This window comes from Rattus norvegicus, chromosome 4 (assembly GCF_021556685.1).
Source record: "Rattus norvegicus strain SHRSP/BbbUtx chromosome 4, alternate assembly SHRSP_T2T, whole genome shotgun sequence".
Classification (NCBI taxonomy): domain Eukaryota; kingdom Metazoa; phylum Chordata; class Mammalia; order Rodentia; family Muridae; genus Rattus; species Rattus norvegicus.
The window spans coordinates 59,110,945-59,118,295 of record NC_141537.1 but is presented as its reverse complement, the minus strand read 5'-3'; the positions used below and the strand labels follow the sequence as shown (position 1 = coordinate 59,118,295).

General features: G+C 44.1%; 1 pseudogene; it reads left to right on the top strand.

The window, feature by feature from the left end:
* Window positions 1-1,102: 1,102 nt before the first annotated feature.
* On the top strand, window positions 1,103-1,337 carry Snrpg-ps6 (small nuclear ribonucleoprotein polypeptide G, pseudogene 6; annotated as a pseudogene).
* The last annotated feature ends 6,014 nt before the right edge of the window (window positions 1,338-7,351 follow it).

Below are 7,351 nucleotides of genomic sequence, written 5' to 3'. Positions count from 1 at the left end.
TGGCCCGCCCGGCTCCCAGGAAACCGGGCCCGCCCCCCAGACGGCCATTGGTGAGACTGCCTGAGCCTGACTTCTCATTGGTCCGCGGCTCATGTCACTAAGCAGCCAGCCATCCCTCTCCTCGGAGAGGCGGGGGAGACACCTGTTCTGTGAGGGACAACTTGCTAAAGGGTCAGTGGTTCTGCTTCTCCCCGCCTAGACGGAAAGCCTGCGGGCTGCACAGCTGCTTCAGGGAAAAAGAATGAGGGAAAGGAATGCTCCCTGCATCCCACACCCACGTCCTCTGCTCAGTTGCTGTGCACGCACGCAAACCACACGTACGTTTAAATCAACAAGTACGCACTTTGTGTGTTGAGCAATTCGCTAAACCCAGTGGGAGTAGAAAAGAAGGTGATCCTCAGGGGTCACGACAATAAAATCAGAGCAACAAACGACGGGTACTAACAACTGGAGAGCGAAGAATAGATGCAACCCGGTTTAGCAACCGAATACTTCAAATGCTCATTTTAAAAGCCTCATAACCCAATAGTGAATTCTCAGACCATCCTCATTTGTCATCACCATCCAGTCCCTCTGTCCAAACCTCTCAGAACGTTGGTCTAAATGCAGACACCTTTCGTTTTTGTTTATTTGTTTGTTTATATGTTTGTTTTTTTAACATGCTGATAGGATATGCACAGATTGAATCCCGAGTACAATGTGGTGGACGTTGTACTGGTTACGTACGTAATACAATCTTAACCTGTGGAGAAATCTGATTTTGCCGTCCATAGCATGATCTCCCAAGCTACATGTTTTGTAACGTTGAGTTGGGGGAGCTGCAGACGTTGATCAAATTAGAATCCGTTAGTGCATGTAAATCACACAGAGACGGCTAATAAGGGGACTCACAAAATGCGGTACTTTTCTTTAAAAGATTTTTTAAAGATGCGTAAGTGTGTGTATATGTACCACCGTGCATGCAGGTGCCGATGGAGACCGGAAAAAAGGATGTCAGAACCCTGGCGACTAGAGTTATAGGAATTTGTGAGCTACCTAATGTCAGTGCTGGGAACTGAACTTTGGTCCTCTGAAGGAGCAGCAAATACCGTTGTGCTGAGCTCACTGAGGAGTCGCCATGAGCAAAGCCCACCCTCCCGGACAGGAAGTTATCATTGAAGTTAAACGGCGGCAGGCATGTACTGCGGGGCTTTGATCCCTTTATGAGTGTGTGGAGATGGCAACCAGTGGGCAACAGAACAACATCGGGATGGTGGTCATCCGAGGAAACAGCATCATCATGTTAGAAGCCTTGGAAAGAGTCTAACCAGTGTTCCGCAGTGTGTCCACATCCCTCCCCAAAGGCCTGTTTGATTGTGATGTAGAATTAGGTCATGTACATTTTCATATGAAATTTTTGCTAAATAAACTTTTGTGATACTCAAAAAAAATAATAGTAACTGAGCCACATCTCCAGCCCTGGTGTTTTGTTTCAGTAGGACTCAAAGTCCAGTGTGAGAATACAATGACTGCACGAGTAACTATTACATAACAGGTTAGAAGTTGTCGTGGCAAGAGAAACTGGAGGAGGATGAGATTTAGAATAATAGAGACGGTGGGGAAGTGAGATCCAGGTGGATGCAAAAAGGCGTGTCAGACTTCGATGCATAAAAGTATACCGAGTGTTGTGCGAAAAATAAGCACATCACTTCTCACGGCTTGGTGTAGCGGCGCAAGCTAATGCCGTATGTGTCAAATTGAACGGGAATTGTAGAAGGACTCGAGATCAGATTGCTGAGCATGTGTTGAATTGATTTAGAAATAGGAGTTTTGGAGAAGGAAATGGGGTAAGATCTCAGTTTTCAGATAGAGTTGGAAAGAAGCTGAAGAAAATTTCATTTCAGCAGTTAGGAAGCAGGAGCAGGTAGATCTCTGTGAGTTTGAGGCAAACCTGGTCTACACTGAGTTGTAGATCAGCCAGGGGCACACATTGAGATCCTATCTTTAAAAAAAAATAAGTTAAGTTAAATTTTAAAAAATCCTGGGGTTGGGGATTTAGCTCAGAGGTAGAGCGCTTGCCTAGAGAGCGCAAGGCCCTGGGTTCGGTTCCCAGCTCCGGGGGAAAAAAATCCTAATACTATTATTCTGCTAAGTGGACGCAGTGTTAAACAGCCTCCTGCGTTTTTTATCTTTATACGCATCAAAAAAGTTTCTCTTTGCAGTCAATGTGATTAATAGAGGCACACAACCGGTCAGCATAAGGGGAATAAGAGATTGTAGAATGCTCACCTGTAAATGGAAGGTCTATATTACAATATCCCTTCTCACCACAAGGCTTGGATATCACCAAGGAAGAAGTAGGGGGTTGTAAAAATGAAAGGCAGTGAAGATTTGCAGCAAGACAGTATTTGCTGGGCTGGAGAGATGGCTCAGTGGTTAAGAGCACTGTCTGCTCTTCCAGAGGACCTGAGTTCAGCAACCACATGGTGGCTCACAACCATCTGTGATGGAATCTGATGCCCTCTTCTGGTGTGTCTGAAGACAGCTACGGTGTACTTATATATAGTAAATAAATAATTTTTTTTAAAAAGACAGTATTTGCTGGACATGACAGGGCTGCTGCACATAAGAACTTACAGAGGCTGAGACCTCATGCACAAGAGCTGCTTAGATCAAGCTGACTGAAAACCCAGCATGGAGATAGGAGAGGGTCATGGAGTTTGTTTATTTGTTTTTGTTCTGAGACAAAGTCTTACTATGCAGCTCTGGGTGTCCTAAAACTCTATATGTAGATAAGACTGGCTTCCAATTCACAGAGACCTACCTGTCTCTCTCACCTGAGTACTGGGATTAAAGATGCGCATCCCTACTATGTAGCCCAAGTTCTCTTGAGTGTGAGGCAAGTGCTCTCCCAGTGACCTGCATCCGTAGCACAGCCTCAGTGTTACTCATGCTGTTCTCAAGCTCCTGGACTCAAGTAATCTGCCTGCCGCCTCAGCCTATCAAGCAGCCGGGACTACAGACCATCTGCAAACTGTCCTGGACAGCAGAATCTGAGTGTAAGAAGTGCAAGGCGCCAGGCAGTGGTGGGACATACCTTAAATCCCAGCACTTAGCAGGCAGATCTCTGAGCTTGAGGCCTGTCTGGTCTACAGACTGAGTGAGTTCCAGGACAGCCGGGGCTGCACAAAGAGAAATCCTGTCTCAGAAAACAAAAGCAACAGCAAAAAACAAACAAAGAGAAGTACATAGTGTACTAAAGTTAGGCTCCCATTTTTAGACATTAGCGAAAGCTTTGAGTACTTCTCTATCCAAAATCATCCTAAAACCAGGCATGGTGGCTTGTGTCAGTTCCTAGCATTCACACTGGGCAGCTCACAACTATAACTGTTTAGCTCCAGGGAAATCTGTGTCCTCTCTTTTAGTCTCTGTGGGTCCCATATACCTCTCTCTCTCTCTCTCTCTCTCTCTCTCTCTCTCTCACACACACACACACACACACACACACACTCACACTCACACAGGCACACACACATAGACACATACAATGTAAAGGAATTATTCTTAATATAAATGTAAATATTGAATTAATTTACCTTAGCCTTCTATGGTAACCTGGTTACCTCCCAGTCCTATCCTATAATATTTGCATATTAATTATTGATCTGGCTCTTTGGGCTTCAGGCGTGTTTCTCTGATCTCTTTCTGAACCCCTTCCTTGTGGCTCCAAATTCTCCACCCTTTTTGCTGATCTGAATCAATCTCTCTCTCTCTTTCTCTCTCTCTTTCTCTCTCTCTCTCTCTCTCTCTCTCTCTCTCTCTCTCTCTCTCTCTCTCCTCCTGCTCTGCTTTCTATTCTTCCCAGCCACTGGATGATCAGCATTTATTAACAAGGCAGAGAATAAATGATAATAATTGTCTACAGGAGATTCTTGGCTATAGGCATTGCAATGCTGTGTCCAGATTGAAACAAGATGTGAGGGCAGAGAAATTAGCATTTGAATAACACAAGGGTAAACTTTACACAGTGTACAAAACCATTATGCCTACGAAACACACACACACACACACACACACACACACACACATATCTAGAGAAACCCCAGTGGTAACCACAAACACTTGGAACTACAGTGAAGCTTAGAATATACCATTGAATAGCTATGCTGTGTGGTATTCACAAGAGAAGATTGCTTGGGTTTAAGCCAATAAAAAGCCTCCATTAGCCAGTCAGTGACTACACTGGGTGTTCAGGATCCCAGTGTAGCCCTGAGCCTTTCTCAGGCTGAGCTTTGAATGGCAAAAACTATGCTCTGGGTTGATTGACTTCTGGTCAACCAAAACAGTTAGCCAGAACTGAAACTACAGAAGCCAAAAAGAAGGTTGGTACATTTAGGGACTTTCCCAGAACTATAGACTCTGATGGATTGGGCCTTTGTTGTAGTTTCGGCAGGTGGTACTTTCTACATGTTGTATTTTACAACCTGAATGGTATTTTCATCATGAAGTCAGTCATGCTAAGGCCTGGGGCCCTATTTCAATGTTTGGGGGTTGGAGAGTTGGTTCAGCCATAAGAGCAATTGTTTTTGCAAAAGACCCAGGTTTGACTTCCAGCCCCTATGCGGTGGCTCACAACTTTCTGTAACTCTAGGCCAGGGGATCTAGCACCCTCTTCTGACCTCCATGCAGGCATGCAAGAGCTGCACATTTCATATATGCAGGCAAAATCTTCCTACAGGTAATGATAGAAAAGCAATATCAGAAAAGCATGGAAGAATCTAGGATACTAAGAGGATTGACTTCTGGTTATGTGTGTGAGATTTACCAGTTAGTTGACATCATGGTCTCTGATCCATAAAGTCTCAGTTCATTTTATTGTGATAAAAATATGTGAGGATAAGGACTTTATAAAATAAAGAGGTTTACTCAGCTAGTAACTCCAGAAGCTTAAGAACGCAGTGCCGGGCTGGAGAGATGGCTCAGTGGTTAAGAGCACCGACTGCTCTTCCAGAGGTCCTGAGTTCAAATCCCGGCAACCACATGGTGGCTCACAACCATCTGTAATGGAATCTGATGCCCTTTTCTGGTGTGTTTGAAGAGAGCAACTTATATATAATAAATAAATCTTTAAAAAAAAAAAGAACGCAGTGCCATCGTCTACCCAGCTTTGATGAAAACCTCCTGACTTCTAGCATCACAGTGGCAGCCGTGAGTGTGACAGTGGCAAGTGAGGATCCAGGATTCAGCAGAGATGCTAGGCTCTCGTAAGAACCTGTTCTCGGGGTTGGGAATTTAGCCCAGTGGTAGAGCGCTTGCCTAGTAATCACGAGGCCCTGGGTTCCGTTCTCAGCTCTGGGGAAAAAAAAAGAAAAAAAAAAAAAGAACCCGTTCTCACAGAAATCCTCCCAGTGCCAGGACACCCACATTACCTCCTTCAGGGATAGTGCTCTTTGACTCAGTTGTCTTTCTCTACCCCACCCCTACCCTTGTCCCCGTCCCCCATAAGGTTCATCATCTCTAGAGACCAAGCTTCTAGCTCGTGAACTCTTGGACATAAACCACGGCAAGTGGATGTGCTTTCTTTTGGGTTTTCTTTCACGTATATTTTAATTCTTTCACTGCCACATACCTATGACATATGACCTTCTCTTTGTGCATTCTTTTTTTGAAGTTTTGTAGATGTTCATTTTAAATTTGCAATCAATCCAGAACTATATTGCCCAGGTTGGCCTTGGACTCACGGGCTCTACGGATCCTACTGGGTCATCTCCTTCTGGAGGGACTGTGGATGCAGTGCCACCATGCCCAGCTCTAAAAGTATTTTCAAATACGCAAAGAGGAAGGAAGAATAATAATAATAAACTTGTATATTCCCAATACCAATTTTTCAACAGTTTGACATTTTCTTCATCCATTTATGCTATCATTATATTTAACTCCAGTTAATTCTGTCTTCCTAAAAATAATAACTCCAACATAACTGTAAGAACACAAATCCTGGTAAGCTTAGCAATAATTCCCTAATAACACTTTTAACTTCCTTCATTTAGGTATTAGTTATCCAGTGAGCTCATTATAGACAGTTGCATGTATCCCAGGCTGGCTTTGAACTTCTGATCCTCTTGCCTTCATCTCCCTAAGTGGTGCCCCCTCTCCCCTTTTTCTTGTTTGCTTGTTTGGTTAATGTTTATTTGCAGAAGGGAGCTTGCGCAAGTCAGAGTTCAAGGTCAACAGATGGGAGCCAATTCTCTGTTCCCATCATGGAGGTCCCAAGGATTGAAGTCAGGTTGTCAATCCTAGAGACAAGCATGATTACCACTGGGCCATTTCGCTAGCCCCTATCCTCCCCCTCCCCTTTTTTTCTGTGTACAACATGTGTGCCTGAAGCCCCCAGAGGCCAGAGGAGGTCATCAAAATTCTTCAGAACTGGAGTTACAGACAGATGCCAGTTGCCATGTAGGTCCTGGGAATCAAACTCAGAGCCTCTGCAAGAGCAGTCAGCACTCTTAAACCCCTGAAGCATCTCTCAGGGCCTTTTACTTAGGGTTTCTATTGCTGTGATAAAACAGCACGACCAAAACCAACTTGGAGAGAAGAGAGTTTATTTAGGCGTACGGTTATAGTCCTTCATCCAGGGAAGTCAGGATGCCTCCTTAATCAGGTAGCAACTCAAGGCAGGAATGCAGAGACCAGAGCTGAAGCAGAAGCCACAGAGTAATGCTTCCTTCTGACTTGCCAGCCTGCTTCATATATATATATATATATATATATATATATATATATATATATATATATATATATGTGTGTGTGTGTGTGTGTGTGTGTGTGTGTGTGTGTGTGTGTGTGTGTGTGTGTGTATGTATTATGTATATCTCCAGGACCAGGGGTGGCCTGTCCCCTGTGGCACTAGCCTGCCCACATCAATCAAGAAAATGCCCCATAGCTTGCTTACAGGCCAATTGTCAAGCAGACATAGGTGGATCTAGATGGGAGAGAAGGGGGCAACTGGGAGGAGTACAGAGAGGGGGAAAACCTTAATTAAGATGTATTATATAAGAAAAAATTATTTCCAATAAAAGGAAAAAAAACTAGCCAGTACAGGGACCAATAAGGAAAAGGTACTTTGAGATGTTCTGACAAATGGGATTCCAAACAACACAGTAGTTTACCAGGCCTAGAATTACTCAGCTACATGATGCTTTCAGTCAGACTTAGATGTTAGGACATTTTAAAAAATCTGTTTTAGGGGGGCTGGGGATTTAGCTCAGTGGTAGAGTGCTTACCTAGGAAGCGCAAGGCCCTGGGTTCGGTCCCCAGCTCCGAAAAAAAGAACCAAAAAAAAAATCTGTTTTAGGACCAGGCATGGTGACGA